A 16,631-nucleotide genomic window follows, 5' to 3' on the forward strand; every position below is an offset into this window, starting at 1 on the left:
CACCCACCCACAGCTCCATCCTGCCCCAGGGCCTTTGCACAGCCGTGACCTCGTCCCCCAGACCCCAGACCCTCAGCCAGCACCCCCTCCTCAGCGCCAGCCCGGTGCCCACAAGCCCCCCCACCTGACTGCCAGTTCACAGCAGAGCCTCCTGGGGTCCGAACATGGCTGCCTGTGTGCCCGGCCCACAGTTCCGGCCTGGGCAGTGGCCTGACAGCGGGCAGGGGAGACCGAGGCTGGCGGTGGCCGGCGCCTGTCCTGGCCCCGCACATCCTCGCTTTTTCCTTCACGGAAGCGGTTCTCACGGCCACACCGCCTGCAGTTCCAGTTTTCCCGCCTGGACCCATCCAGCCCAGTGTAGACACTGCTCCTGTAGACACCTCAGCCCCACTGGGCTCTGAAGCTTCCAGAGACAGGGACCTCAGCCCTGCACAGCGAGGCCAGCGCGGCCCTGGTGGGCATGTGGGCCCTTCCCAGGTGCCAGGGTGGCCATGTGACCACACTATGCTGGGGGTCTGGTGGCAGGGTGATGCAGCTCCAGGCTCCTGCTGAGGGCTGGGGAGGGGCAGGCACACAGGTGCCCCCAGGCCACACCTCTGCAGGAAATGCCCCCCGCTGACAATGTGCATCCTGGGCTCCCTGGGGGAGGCATAACCCCCTGAATGGGAGGCCTGGGCCTCTGCTGTGGGCACCACCCCACCCCCCTGCTCCAGCCACACCGGCCTCCTGGCTCCGTGCTGGCCCAGGGCCTTTACCCAGGCCCTGTCCTCAGCCCGCTTTTCTCTTTGCCCATTTTGTCAACTGTCGGGTCTCAACTCTGAGGCTACGCAGGCCCACGCAGGCACCTGCCCCAGGCCACCACCACCTGCCCTTCTCTTGAGCACCTGAGACAGGCCGGGATACAGTAGGTGTATGATAAATGCTGGCCAAGGGGAGACTGAGAGCTGAAGCTGACCATGAACTCGGCACCAGGGACTGGGGACCACCACCCCCGCCCGGCAGCTGCAGGGGACAGGGCCCTGGTGCCACGGCCATGAGACCCAGGCCACTTCCCAGAGTGGGAGGAGACCTGGCCCTGGGCCGCAGGCTCTGAATCCCCAGGTAGAGGCCCAGGCTTTTTCTGGCCCCAAGTCAGGCCTGGAATCTCTCCCTCCCCCAAGGCAGGGATCACAGCCCCGAGGGCCGCGTCCTGGCCCCCTAGAAACTTCCAGAAGGGCGCCCAAGCTTAGCGGAGCTGCCCCAGCCCTGCCCTACGCGGCCACCCCTGGCCCTGCCTGGAGCCCCCGGGGCCACCTGCCCACAGCCCCCCCCCATGCCACAGGGGCCTGGCGGAGCCGGCCACACAGCCCCGGGGCCACGACGCTGGCCCACGTGGGCCCGGCACCCACTCACCATCCACCACATCTTGGCTGTCTTGTCCTAGCCCAGCTGCCACTCCGGAAGCTTCGGAGCCCGCGTCCTCGCCGGCCCTGCTGGGCACCTTGGCGCCTGGCACCTCCATGCTGGCGCGGGGCGCCGCTGACCCTACCCCACCCCACCACGGGCTCGGCGCACGCGACTCCCATGGCCTGGGACCATTGGAGCTGGAGGGGGAGAGGAAGAGAGATGGAAAGGGCAGCTGCGATGGGAGCTCAGGCGAGTGGCCACCCATGGCACTGTGCTGCAGGGGCGGCCGCAGCTCCGATTGGGAGCAGCCCCCCGCGCCCGCCCCTGGGAGGAGCAGCTGCTCCCAGCCCCGCCGCCCACTCCACAGCTCCTGTGCCCGGCCTGGCGCGCAGGGCCCACGGAGCAGCGGGACCCCTCCCACCACCTCCCGCGGCCCCTTCCTGGAGCCCCAGGGCTGGGGCCGCGGCCGGGGGAGGGGGCGCCCTCCGTGCAGGGAGGAGGGTCCAGGGTCCCAGGCTGCGGGCGCTGGGATGGTTGTGCATGCATGGGGCGCCAAGGGTGCTCCCGGCCTGCAGGGCAGGACCTCGGGGGACCCCGGAGGCTCTGGGGTGACCACGGGGCTTGGGGTGGGGCTAGGGGCCGGAGGGCGCCCCCTGCTCCAATGCCCACCCCGCGACGCGTCTCCCCCAGGACAGGCACCTCCTCCCTCTCGGGCCAGGGACTCCAGAGCCCGCCCGGGGGCCCAGCAGGCAGCGGAGGCTGGAGAGGGAGGAGGCGCCCGGCCAGCACCTAGCCCCGCACCTGGCCCCGTACCCGGCCCCCGAAGTAAAGCTGTGGGCGTGGCGCTGGTGGCAGCAGGACGCGGCGCGTGCGGGACCCATTGAGGAGGCCCGGCCCCCAGCCGTCATTTGCCTCTGAGCCTCATGGTCCCTGCATGATGACCCCAGGGCTTTGCGGGACAGGGGAGGCAGGGCCTGGGCGAGAAGCGGACGCGGTGGGTGGGAGAGGAAGGGGAGAAAGGCGGAGGCCACGGCCCACCTCCCCCTCAGCACGTTTTCCTCCTGTGGAGGCCGCGGCCCAGCGGCAGGGCCGGGCAGGGCGAGGACCCCGGCCCAAGGCCTCGCCTGCGCTGCGCTGCACAGTGGCAGGGGGGAGACCGGGAGCGTCCCTGGCGGGGGAGGCGGGCGGCCCCCGACTCAGCTGCCTGAAGCCCTCAAGGAGCGGAATCCACGAACTGGGGGCGGAGCCTCCGGGTCTCACTCAGGTCCTGGGGTTTGAACAGCGCCCTGACCTAACGCGGGCCCAGAGCAGAGCGCAGGGCAAGCGGAGGTTTGATTAAAGAGGCAATGGCTTGGGACGCCTGCTGGGCCGCATCCCAAGTGGTTGCGGGTTCGAGTCCCGGCCGCTCCATTTCCGATCCAGCTCTGCTGTGGCCTGGGAGAGTAGTGTAGGATGGCACGGGTCCTTGGGCCCCTATGCCTGCGTGGGAGACCAGATGGAGTTCCTTGCTCCTGATCTGCGCGGCCATCTGGGGAGTGACCCAGAGGGTGGAAGACCTCTCTCTCTGTCTCTCTGTTTCTCTCTTTCTCTCAATTCCCACTTTCAAATCAATCACTCTTTAAAAAGTCAGATCATGTCAGCGCAGTGTGCCGGCCGCAGCGCACCGGCCGCGGCGGCCATTGGAGGGTGAACCAATGGCAAAGGAAGACCTTTCTGTCTCTCTCTCTCACTGTCCACTCTGCCTGTCAAATAAATAAATAAATAAATAAATAAATAAATAAATAAATAAATATAAAAAAACTCTTTAAAATGTCAGATCATGCCAACAATTCCCAGCCACAGACCCCATAAGCTGTGGAAATGCGGACAGCGGAGGCCGGAGAGAAACTTCTGGGGGAAGTGGAGAGGCCGTGGGTGGCACTTAGTGGGGGGAGGGGGCTGTCCCGGGACCCCAGCTCCCTCCCAACCAGGGCCCCACCCAGACCGGGAGCCCGAAGGGAGGTCGGGGGTGACCACGGCTGGACAGGACTGGGCAGGGGCGGGGTGGGGACAGGTGGGCAGTGAGCGGGGGCAGGGGGTTCCTCCCCACCCCGCCTCCGGCTGAGGGCTTCTCGGGGGAGGGCAGCGCCAGTGGTGTTGTGCAGGGATTGGCTTCCTTGGCACTCAGGAGGGCGTGGGGCTGGAGCTGATGTGGCCAGGGCCCAGCAGCTGGCCTCTCTCTCCCTGGCTCAGGACACTCTGGATGGCGGCCCCCCATGAACACAGTCCCACAGCCGGCTCTGCTCAGCCTCAGCCGGGGCACAGACACCTGGCCCTTTAAGGAAATGCTGCCGAGGCAGCTAGAAGTCAAACTGGCACTCATGATGTTGGCATTATGGATGGTGGTTTAACCTGCTATACCGTGATGATGGCCTTTTATCCTGCCCTCTTGCTAGGTGGCAGACATTGTGGTTCTGCCAGGCACACTTACAACAGTGGGAACTAAGTTCTCTTCACTTACACTGTCAACATCTATTTCCCAAAGTATCCTTAGCAGGGATTAATCTGAAGCATCACAAAGGATATTTTTTCATTTAAAAATGTTATTTTGATAATATATTAACAAGTAATGACTCCGCTATGTAATCCCACTTAGATTTCTCCTTTTCTCCTCAGATTCTAGAATTTTCAGAGTAGCTATTAGTTTTGCTGATGGAATGACTGAAATAATCTGAAAGGAAAACAATACAGTGTTCTATTGGAGCTACATCATTGTGACATCTTTTTTAAAAGACTTATTTATTTATTTGAAAATCAGAGATACAAGGAGAGGGGAGGCACAGAGGGAGAGCGAGGTCTTCCATCCACTGATCCATTCCCCAATTGGCTATAACGGATAGGAGCTGCACTGATCCGAAGCCAGGAGCCAGGAGCTTCTTCCAGGTCTCTCGTGTGCACAGGGGTTCAAGAACATGGGCCATCTACAACTGCTTTTGTGTCACTTGAACACTCTCTGCATCCACCGCTTTGTTATCACATATATGACAGGCATGTCAATCATTTTAATCTTCCCATAGGTGGAAAATATCTCCATGATGTGGTCCTTGGTCATGTTCCTGGTGAGCCTCCCAATGTGCACTTTGGTGGGTTTAGGGGATGGGTTCCGTCTTTTCCTTTGCTTTCCATCTCTTTAAGGTGGTTTGGATTTGGAGCCCAAGTGCCTTCTGTTGTGCCTGCACCAGGAGGCACTCCAGGAGCCAGAGGAACTGCTGGAGCTGGAGCTGAGGAGCGGCTTGAAGCTGAGGAGGAGGAGCTGGAGCCCTTGCTGGTGCTGGAGCCCAAGCTGGAGCTGCAGCTGGAAGGAGACCTGGTGCTGTTGCTACCGCTGGAAGCGCTGCGCCGCTTTCGCGCCTGGTCCTGGCTGGGGTCCTTCTCACTGGACTCCTTGGTGGCCCTTTTATCTTTAGAGCAGTCCTTAGACTTCTCATCAGAGCAGTCTTTTTATTATTTCCTTTGACTCCTAGCAAGCTCTTCTTTTTCATTCCTGATAAATCCATTCTGCCCTTCTGAGGTGCTCAAAGCAGCAATGGTGGCCTCGCTTTTCTGAACTTCCACTTCTAACTCAATTCTGAGAAACTATCCCTAATTGATTGCAATTTATGCCAAAGAGCAGCATCTTCCCGCCACTGCCACCTCCTCCCGCTCTCATGGGCCACTCAACATAAACATCTTTAAAATGAAATGTCCGTAAGATTTTTCATGTGTTTTTAATTACTTCAAATGCTACATGGAGAAATGAAATATCCATGAGAATATAAAAGTCAAGAAATGTATGAATGAGATGATTACCTGACTCAGAATTCTGCTTATTCAGTGCACCTTTAATCTAAGTATGATAAATAAAAACAATAATTCAATGTAGAACTACTTGGAAATGATGCTTGAATTACATTCCATACCTTCTCTTAAAATATACAAAAGCTGAATAATAATTATTTTCTTATTGTTATTGCCTATATAAATATCTTACATTCAATTGTCATATAACTGCCACCAGTACATTTAATGTAGTTTTGAGCTATTATTAATAATAATTATTATTAATCACCATATAGCTGGCACTTACCTGAATGTCTGGATAGTGAGCATGCAATGTATAATAATGGTTAACTAGAAAATTGGTTGAGTCTCTAGTACTCTTATAAGTTCACTCAAATGTTTCCCAAAGAGCTTCACCCTTTATGAAAATTTAATGTGATGTTTATTAATTTAAGTAGTCATCAATGAATAAGTCAAATGGAGTGTTTCATATGAAGTCAAAAGCATCACTTTTATACACATATTACAGAATATTTATGCAGTAACACTTGACTAACTAGAATTTATTGTAGTTGTATTTGAATTTTTAGAAACAAGATCTATTAAGGAGTCTTTTCATACACAAATGCAAATATCAACAGTTACATTTAAAAAAATCTTCTAATTTCAAAGCAGCAAAAAGCTGGTATTTTGATCATGCAAAGATCAGCAAGTGGATAAATTAGCTCTATTATGATACATCATACATAAAAAGCCTGAATTTTACAAATGCCAAACCCAAAAATTACTTAGTACTACAAAGTCATGCCACTGTTTTACACTAATTCTACTAAAAACAATAAAGTTACATATAGTATCAGAAAATTTCTTAATGAGGGCAGAATTTTTCTTACACTATTGGCAGGGCACTCATCCTCCTGATAGGGGACTCCTATGTATTTCTGGAGAGCTTTCCCAGACTTATTTCCAATTTATGCACTTAATGAAAGGTGCAAGAAGTTTTACTTTAGAAGTTCTTCATGTTTACATCAAATGGATTGGCCACCCTCAAAAAGATCAGTACTCTGGTTTCTTGATATCAATGTTAAACTTTCAAAAATACAACCTTATCCTATCCAATCCTTCTTAATAATTGAGTGTTCTCTCACTGTCACACTTTAATTACAAGAGCTTTTGTGTTTGTGTCTCAAAACTATCAGTTTGACCCTTAATAATAAGATAACTGGGTCATTCAAAAAACATACTGAACCACAACCATATGGCTTCAGGAAAATGTTCTGGTTTTGCTCCATCGAAGTGATAGCTAATGTTCATGATATTTCCAAACAATGCGGTTCCTTGGGTCTTTGTACGATCATCTAAATTATCTAAATTTAAATTGAAATGATTTAATTCCAGAAGACTTGCATGTTCTTGACCTTTTAGTTCTTGTTTAGAAGGGGCCAAATTAGCTGATTTGAGGAGAATAATGTTTCTTTTTTCTCCTCCATACAGTGGATCCCCTCTCTCACCATTGCTATTTAACATAGTCCTGCTAGTTTTAGCCACAGCCACTAGGCAATAAAAAGAAACCAAATTGATACAAATTAGAAAAGAGGAATCCAAACTACCCCTATTTGATGACATGGTTCTATATATAGAGGATCCAAAAGACTTCACTGAGACTTTGGTAGAGTGGCAGGATATAAAATCAACACACAAAATTCAATAACCTTTGCATTCAACCACAATACTAGGGCCAGTACTGTGGCAAAGCGGGTAAAGCCACTTTCTGCAGTGCCGGCATCTCATATTGGCACCAGTTGAGACCCTGCTGTTCCATTTATGATGCAGCTCTCTGCTATGGCCTGAAAAAGCAGTAGAAGATGGTCCAAGTCCTTGGGACCTGCACCCACGTGGGATACCTGGAAGAAGCTCCTGGCTCCTTCCTTTGGATCAAGGCAACTCTGGCCATTGTGGCCATCTGGGGAGTGAACCAGTGGATGCAAGATCTCTCTCTCTCTCTCTCCCTGCCTCTCCTCTCTCTGCAACTGTGACTTTCAAGCAAAATAAATAAATCTTAAAAAATAATGTTTGTGGTCAGTAAGATAACATTTCTTAAAAATATAAACACAATACCAGGGATGAGAAACTACTCATAAGATTAATCTCATGCATGATAGACTCAAAAATAAATTCTTGGATTGAATTTAACTAAGGATTCCAAAAATCTCTAAGAAAATTACAAAATGCTAAACAAAGAGTAAGAATATACAAAATGGGAAAATCTTTCAAGATTAGAAGATTCAATATTATCAAAATTCTATACAACCAAAATAATTCTAGAGATTCAATGTGATCACAATCAATATATGAACAACATTCTTATATAGGAATATTCTTTCTATACGCAATTTGCATACGGCTTTCTTCATAAAATAATGTATTTTATAAAATGCTTTCTCTGCATCTATTAAGATCATCTTTGTTTATTTTGTTCATCAGTTTGTTAATGTGATATATCACATTTCTTTACTTGAGAATGTTGATTCATCCTTGCATACCAGGGATAAATCCCAATTTGTCTAGGTGAGTGATCTTTCTGATGTGTTTTGGATTAGATTGGCTAATATTTGGATGGGGATTTTTGTATCTATGTCCATCTGGAATATTTATCTATAATTCTCTTTCTCTAGTGTATTTTTTTCTGCCTTAGGAATTAAGGTAATATAGGCTTCATAGAGGGAGTTTGGGATGATTCCTGGCCTTTCACTTGTTTGAAAAACTGGAATTAGCTTTTCTTGAAATAGCTGAAAGAATTCCACAGTGAGAATCTGTGGTCCAGGGCTTTACATTTTTGGGAGGGTCTTTATCACTGATTCAATCCTTGTCTAGGATGTTGCTTTGTTTAGGTTTTCTCTGTCTTCTTGACTCAATTTTGGTAGCTTGTATGTGTTCAGGACTTTTTTCCATTTCTCCCAGGTTTCCTGATTTGCTGTCATACATCTCTATGTAGTAATTTCTGATGATTATTTTTATTTCTGTTGTTACTTTTCCTTTTACACCTCTGATTTTATTGATATGGGCCTTCTCCTTCTTTTTTTGCTACATTAGCCAATGGTATGTCGATTCTGTTTGTTTTCCCAAAAAATTAGCTGTTCATTTACTGATCTTTTGGAATTTTTGTTTCAATTTTTCTTCTCTAATTTTAATTATTTCTTTGTTCTAGGTTCTTAATATACATGGATAGAGCATTTATTTGGTACCTTTCCAATTTTTTTATGCAGACAACAATTTCTATAAACTTCTATCATAATACTTATTTTGCTGTATTCTATAAGTTTTGATAGGATAATTATCATCTTCATTCATTTATAGAAATTTTTTTTATTTCCCTGTTGATTTCTGCTATGATACATTGTTCATTCAGGAGCATGTTGCTCAGTCTCCATGTGTTTCCATATGATCTGGAGATTCCTGAGTTGGGGTTTTTCAGCTTCATTCCATTCTGGTCACAGAAGGTACATGGTATGATTTCATTTTTTTTTTTTTAATTTGCTGAGACTTGCTTTATGGCCTAGAATATGGTCTATCCTAGATAAAGTTCCATGTACTGATGAGAAGAATATGTATTCTGCTGCTGTGAAGTAAAAAGTTCTGTTGGGGCTGGTGCTGTGGTGCAGCATGTAAAAGCCCTGGCCTGAAGCACTGGCATCCCATATGGGAGCTGGTTCTACCATGGCTGCTCCTCTTTTTATCCAGCTCTCTATTATGGCCTGGGAAAGCAGTGGAAGATGGCCCAAGTCCTTGGGCCCCTACAACCATGTGGGGGAGCCAGAAGTTCCTGGGTCCTGGCTTCAGATAGGCATAAATCCAGCTGTTGTGGCAATCTGAGGAGTGAACTAGGGCATGGAAGACCTCTCTATATATATCTCTACCTCTCTCTGTCTTTCAAATAAAATAAAACTTTTTTGACATTGTATCAAACTCTTTTTTCAAATGATGTTCCATAACAACATTTTAAATGACTTTATGCAATCAGTAATATAAGAGCAGACATTACTACTAAAATTAATAAGTAGACTAAAATAAGCCATCAAGACAATAATGTATTGTTGATAAAATATCTTAGATTTCAAGAAAGAGATACTTTAAAATGAGATAAAAATATCAAGAAAGCATGCATTTATCTGCATCATTAGAAAATTAACTATATGTTTTGGTGAGCATAACCAGAAAAAAATTTTATTTACTGTTTGTTTTCACAGTATTAGTTACTAAAATTCATTGCACTTACAAAAACATAAAAGTCAACCTCTAAAGTCTAATTATAGCTGTATTTGCTTCTGCACTGGTCACATGCTATTAAATAATTTTTTTAACTTTTATTTAATGAATATAAATTTCCAAAGTACAACTTTTGGATTGTAGCGGTTTTTCTCCCATAACCACCCTTCCTCCTGTAACCATCCCATCTCCCACTCCCTCTCCCATCATCAAGATTCATTTTCAATTATCTTTATATACAAAGATGAGTTTAGTAGATACTAAGTAAAGATTTCAACAGTTTGCACCCACACAGAAACACAAAGTATAAAGTACTGCTTGAGTACTAGTTATACCATTATTTCACATAATACAACACATGAAGGACAGAGATCCTACATGGGGAGTAAGTGCACGGTGACTGCTGTTGTTTATTTAACAATTGACACTCTTTTTTTTTGTTTCTTTCCAAATCTTCAGAGAAATTTCATTTGCCAGTGGTAGAAAAGAACACTGCACAGTGGGCCATGTTCCCAGAAAACCAGAATTAAATTACCATTAACTTCAAATCCAAAGACATGTACATGACCACAGGATATTTCCATCAACAATTCAAATTAAGTGAAGACCAGACCAATATTTATTCTATACACCTCCCATTCATGTGCTTGCAATTGAGGATATCTTGGGGATTTTTTTTTTTTTACCAATGACTAGATTCTTTGAATGTATAAGATAATCCAAAAGCAAGACAGGTCTCTAATGACTCCCAAATGTCTATTTAAAAGCTATTAAGTGAAAAATGAAATTGAGGACACTCACAATAATTCTTGGACTCCTGGAGATCCTAAGACATGCTACAAAAATAGGTATTTATTCTTAGGAAAATAGTCAGAGCTAGCTTTCTTATGCTATACATAAAATCTTAACATCAGAGGCAGTACAGATAGTACAGATAGTTTTGAACTGATCTCCAAACAAACACAAATCCACTACATTTAAAAGAACAGTTAATTTGAGGTTTTTGGCAAAAGACAGTACTTCACACATCTAATCCAAATCAAAGAGCCTGCAGACAGTTTTCAGTGAGATGAAAGGAATGAAATAAATATAAATTCTATGGATAAATAAATGTCAGACAATTTAAATAAGCTAACGGAACTAATATTTTTAAACAAAAATACTAGTCAGGTAACAAGCTTTTGTTTCTCAATGTCAGACTCTAAATGTTTACCAGACTACTGTTAATATCATTAAAAACCTAATCTTTGACCCAGAGTGTTAGTAATACTGATTTGCATTTGCAAAAAGATTGTTTTTCCAACTGAATGCTTCTGGTCCTCAAAGGTATTTTAATATTACTGAAGGCAGACTGTGGTGCTAACAGAATTTAAGTCTCAAGTACTTTTTTTTAAAAAGTGACAGACTCTAAAGTCAGTCTACTAATTTGCCCAGGTAAAAAATGCAAGAATTGGTTATAACTAGCATATTTAGTGGCATGCCCTATTGAGTGGTATGGTTAGTAAGTAATAACTACACCTTAAACACCATCCCAGTCTGTTTCTTTTATGTATTGCTACTTATTCATTAACTTCATACCCACCACTGAGTTCCTATGGCCAGGTAAAAATTTTATGGTATGCACAAAAAACTGTCATGGTGGGTACTGTTCAAAGTTCTAGAGACTGGAACAATCATTTATTGTAGGATTCGCTCCCTCTCCTAAATGCATGAAGCCGTTCTACTTTTCTGTTTCTCCCCTTAAAATAAAGGCTACATATCATGGTGATCTTTTGCCACATTTTTGATTAACTTTTGGCTACGTGAAAAAACTTGTAATGAATTTGTCAATTTTGCTCATCTAGCTTGAAGTTCAACCTAATTCTTTTCAAATATCTTATACAATGGAATGCCCCAGATTACCCCATTAATCCATTTCTATGTTGTTCCTATTTTATGAGGAAGATGTTTTACATTTTTTGTTAAGATTTGTTATCAGTAGAAAAGTTTGTCATGTTACACATGTTACCATGAGAGTGCAACAGCTCTTGTTTGTGAATTCTCCCTTCTTTTTAAACATCTGATTAAGTTGCAAAGGCTGAAAATCTTCCACAAAAAGCATGCTTGGAAGAATAGAGACAACACAGTTTTCTCACAAAGTAACTTTCTGAAAACTGATAAAACTAAATTTATGAACACTTTTGATTGCAAGTAGTCTGCAGAAACAAAATCTTGTGTATGTTTGGGTTAGGTAACTCAAGTTTTCTTTTTAACAATCAGAATGTTTTAAGGAAACATTTTAGATCCCACGAAAGGGACCTGACTCTTGGATTTAGGACCCTTTCCTTGACAATATGTACAAAATTTCTTTAACTTGCCATGTGTCCATTCTTTGAAGCTGTCAAAGCCTAGAACCCATAAACAAATCACAAATAACAATAACCTACATTAATTAACATCCCCCCTTTAACATGTTGACATTTTTACTAAAGGATTTTTTTGCATTTCCATTTCTTATATCCCATGACATTCCATAAAAATTGCATTATTGCTTTATAGGCCACACTACATTCAAAATTATGTTTATATGCATTGCCTATTTTCCTTGATGTCTGTTAACAGTTTGATACTCATTTTACTACACAAATTTAAGGTTGAAAATACCTGTTAGTATTTCTTGTCAGAACTTAATTGTTCACATCACTAATCACTACAAGCATAGTTAGCCCTGATTATATTGCTCAAAAACTGCACCCATTATCAGAACAGTGCAAATGATATTTAATTTAAAAGTAATTATAATGGCTTGAATTCAAAGTTATTCAAATGAATACTGTCAAGTAATTTCACTTGAGTGTATACATATTTCATCATCAGTGTTTACATTACCCTTCTTTACGTATAACCATCAATTCTTCACAATTTCTTTACATCAGTTTTCTTTCCCAAGTCCCCAAACTGAGAATGCCAAATAGTCTTGGAAGTCCATAGCTTCATATTTTAATGTTTTCTTAAGAACACATTTGTGAACTCACAAAAGTGTTCATCTTTCAACTTTGAAAATGCAGTTTTTAGTTTGTCAAACAATCCTGTTCTAAAATCCCAACAAATAAATCTGAGAATTAACTTAAACACCTTGACAGTGTCCCTTAAAAATGGTATGACAGTAAAGTGCCCATAGGCATGGCAATGACCTCTTGGATGGGATCATTTAACTCCTTGGAACTGGAAAATACCAGTACCAAGGATTACACTGAGATTCAATTTTACTGAAGGCTACATTTAGTTTACCCACTTTCCACAACCTAGCATATTCATTATGGTAGAATGAAATGTAAATGTTTTGTGTAGCCCTCAATCTCACACTAAGATTTGAGAGAGATGTACTTTTAAAAAGCATGGGGTAATAATATATAAAATCAGTGGCAGAAAGTTTCATTAAGCACCAAGAACTAATTTTGTCACCCCATACTCATTTTGTAGGTAAGTTTCAACAACCGGCAAAGCACATTTACATATGTTCCAATGAATACTTATTGACAAATTTTTAAATTACACTCTATGTCCCAGCTATCCCAGTAACTGACATACAACATACCAAAATGGTTTATTAAGATAACAAAAAAACAATTAATGTAAAACATACAGGCTATTGGCAACCACTATTCTAAAATTGTGTAAGTACAAATAAACATACTGAAATGTGTGCAATTCTAAATTTTTAAACCAGAAGATTTCTACACTAACACACATTTATATTAATACACATAAAAATAAAAACTTTATTACAAAAATAAGTTACACTCGCCTCCAGCTTACAGTATAAAACAATTTTATTTGCAGGAATGCAAAATGATTGTTTGCCATGAGCATTTTGAACATATGACATGTCTAATTTTCTTGTTAAATTTGCATTTACTGGGGAACTGGTGTGTATAAAACCTTAATTAAGTATAAGCTCTGATCTTCATCATGGTGCCTATTGGGTTTATGTGATATAACTGCAGTATCCCTTTCGGGAAGGGGAGAAGGGATTTATTTACACAAAGTCCTAATTAAACTATAATTTTACTTTTGACTTTAAGCTATCAACTTAGGACTTGGCAAAAAAATTTTTGAGGGTGATTCAATAGAGGATGCTTCACCACTGAATACTCACTGTCATCAAGGTGCTTTAGAAAATTAAAAAAACATAGCACAAATGATTGTATTCTACTCTACAAGTTACCATGACCTGCATAGGAAATGGAAAGCTGATTCACATTTTTACAGTGATCAGCAGTAAGAAATGCACTAATGAAACATACCTTTTACCTAAAAAGCTAAACTACAGCCATATACTAATTTCTATGATTTATGAAAAAACTTCAAAATATCCAAATGTCAGGCTTTGCTGTACAATTGTCAGTTTTAGTCTGACTTTTTATAAAGGGACACTGCAGTATTTAGTACAAGTTTGGATGGACTTTTTTTGAACATCTGATGTCTTAAAAAAGTAACATATTGCTAAACTATTATACATCCAAATAACTACAATGTATGAAGAAGCAAGGCTGCTTTTTCAGCCACAAAATATGACAAAAGCAAGGCCTGTTATCATGGTCATGAGGAAGTCTTACAAGCCTCTGAAACTAAAGGCAACTAAGAATGCTACATTTGGTATATTAAAATCTTACCCTCATATCATATTTAGCAAGCCTTGCTTTTATCTACAAAGATTTTTCTATGTACAGTACAGCCAGGGTATAGTTCAATCTTCTGCTACTGTGATAGTTAACCAACCCTTTAAAAAAGATTCTGAAAAGAACCACTATCTGGAATGCCTGACTAACCAGCCCTGATGATTATACCTGAAACTGCATATCTGAACACAATTCAAAAGTGATTATTACTATAAAAAGATACAGACAATCATGATTAACCTTGGTGAGTAGAAATAAAATTTAAGGATACCAATAGTGGAATTCATCTATACCATGGCAATAAAATTTAAATGCACAAATTCAAGATAATATTTCAGAATACCACTGCTGGGATCCTTAATTTAAAAAAAAAAAAAAAAAACAGGGGAAAAATCTACTTAGAGCAGATTTTTTAAAGAGAAGAACTTTATTCTTTATCAAGCGATCATGCTAGAAGTTATAAAGGAATTCTGTTGGAACACATTTGGAAAATAGAGTAGCTTTAGTTTAATAACTTGCACTGCATAGAAAATTGTTAAAGAAATTCATATCAAAGTCCAAGTATTAGTTCAATGTCCCGTATTTGATTCCATGATCTTCATAGGAAGGTCTTCTGCAATAGAATATGCTCCTATACAGCCAAGATATTTAAGGTTGCTTGATTTCCTTACCATTACTCCACTGCAAGCTTCTGGTGTAATCCCACATAGCAAGTCAGTCTTCATTGTAACAGGTCAGGACAGGCCTCAACCCCTTTTCGCTGCCCGTGGCCTCTTTGTTGTTGGACACCTCCTCTCACACCACCAATGCCTCTTGCTGATCCAGGACCTCCTCTCTGTGAATAACCGGCTCTACCACAGGGAGGAGCAGCCCCATGACCTCTGGATGGAGCAGCACCCCTTACTCCTCTACCACCCCTTCCTCTAGCTCCAACTTGAAAATCTTCATAACCATAGTATGGATCTTCATATCCACCATGATAGTTATGGTAATCATAGCCAAAATAATCATAAAAATCTTCATATCCATAATAATCTGGAGGATATCCATAACCACTTCTACCTCCATGCCCTCGACCTCTTGTTGGAGGGGGCATATGAGTTGGACCGTAATAGTAGTAATCATCATACATCTGATTGTTGCTTGCCTCTGAGCTTTTCTTTCTTTCCTTTTCTGATCTGGTGGCTTAGCAAAAACAATTTCAATGTTTTCTCCCTCCAAGTCTTTGACATTCATTTCTTCCATAGCCTTAACAGCACCATCTCATTCATCAAAATGAATGAATGCATAATCTCTCAGTTTCCTTATTCGTTCCAGTTTTCAAAACTGACTAAATGCCTTTTCTAAAATCTCTTCTGTTACAGTATTGGCAAGGTTACATACAAAAAGTACCTTCACCTTTGCCATAACCTCAGGATCAGGATCTTCTATAGGATCAGCCCATTCAACAGTTCCAACATTTTTCCAGACCTTGACTTTACCACTCATTAGCCTACACCTTGCCTGGGCAGCTGTTTTGTGATCTTCATATTCAAGAAAGCAAAAGCCTCTGTTTTGTTTTTTTTTCTTGTCATCTGGTTGGTGGTATAAAATGACGTCTGTAAGACCCTCTGTTACTTTGCTAAATTCTTCAAGAATCTGTTCCTTGGTTTTACTCTTAGGAATAGAGCCCACAAAATGCCTACTGTTGGCAACCGAGATGCAGACACCAATATGTTTTCCAGAACGAATTTCATGATTATTATACAGTTTAAAAGCCTCCTGAGCTGCTTTTTTTTTTTGTACAAAAAGTGACAAATGCATAACCTCTATTGAGACCAGTGAGTGGATCCATCATAAGACGAAGATCCCAAATAGGTCCAGCTTTCTCAAATAAAGGAACAAGCACATCCTCAAATAGATCGCTTGGGATCTTCCCCACAAATATCTCAATGCCAACAGAAGGCTGCTGACCTGAATAAACAGAATCTGGAGGCGGTCCCCCATACTTCCTCTGTCCAGTGGTCACATCAAGTGTGTAGCCTGTTCTTCCCAAGAGTGCTTTAATTTTTGCCTCATCTGGTCCTTTACTAGAGTACGCTACTTTGGTCCCCTGTTTTTCTCTCTGCCTGTAAGTCTTCATGACTCCACATAAAAAGGCACTTTTGTTCTGAACATGAGAGAGATCACTGTCATTAAACTGCTGAAAAATTGCCAATGCACCATCTTCATTGAATTCTTTCAAAGCTTCAATAGCTCTTTCATCTAAATCACTATGTGCAACTAGCCCTCCCCTTTGTGCTATGGCCAAGGAATCCTGTCCCAGGGGATCGGGTTGCATGCTCCCTGCTCCTTGTATCCCTGCAAGTGGAGCTGTTATAAAATGGTGGCCAAAGCTCATACCGCTGGCAGCAAACCCGATCCAGTTACACTCGCCTCTGAGAGTGCTTCCTGTGCGCATGCGTGCCCCCGCATGACCCCTCCTTCCCTCCCCTCCCTCGAGCATTTGCTTCTCTCATTCACTCCCTCAACCCCTGCCCC

General features: G+C 43.1%; 2 pseudogenes; both read right to left on the minus strand.

Moving 5' to 3' along the window:
- Window positions 1–5,256, minus strand: part of LOC149119434 (uncharacterized) — a 214,413-nt pseudogene extending 209,157 nt beyond the window's left edge.
- Window positions 5,257–14,545: 9,289 nt separating this feature from the next.
- On the minus strand, window positions 14,546–16,379 carry LOC149119437 (heterogeneous nuclear ribonucleoprotein Q pseudogene; annotated as a pseudogene).
- Window positions 16,380–16,631: the final 252 nt, after the last annotated feature.

This window comes from Oryctolagus cuniculus, chromosome Y, assembly GCF_051225735.1.
Source record: "Oryctolagus cuniculus isolate XC-2025 breed Fujian yellow rabbit chromosome Y, ASM5122573v1, whole genome shotgun sequence".
Classification (NCBI taxonomy): domain Eukaryota; kingdom Metazoa; phylum Chordata; class Mammalia; order Lagomorpha; family Leporidae; genus Oryctolagus; species Oryctolagus cuniculus.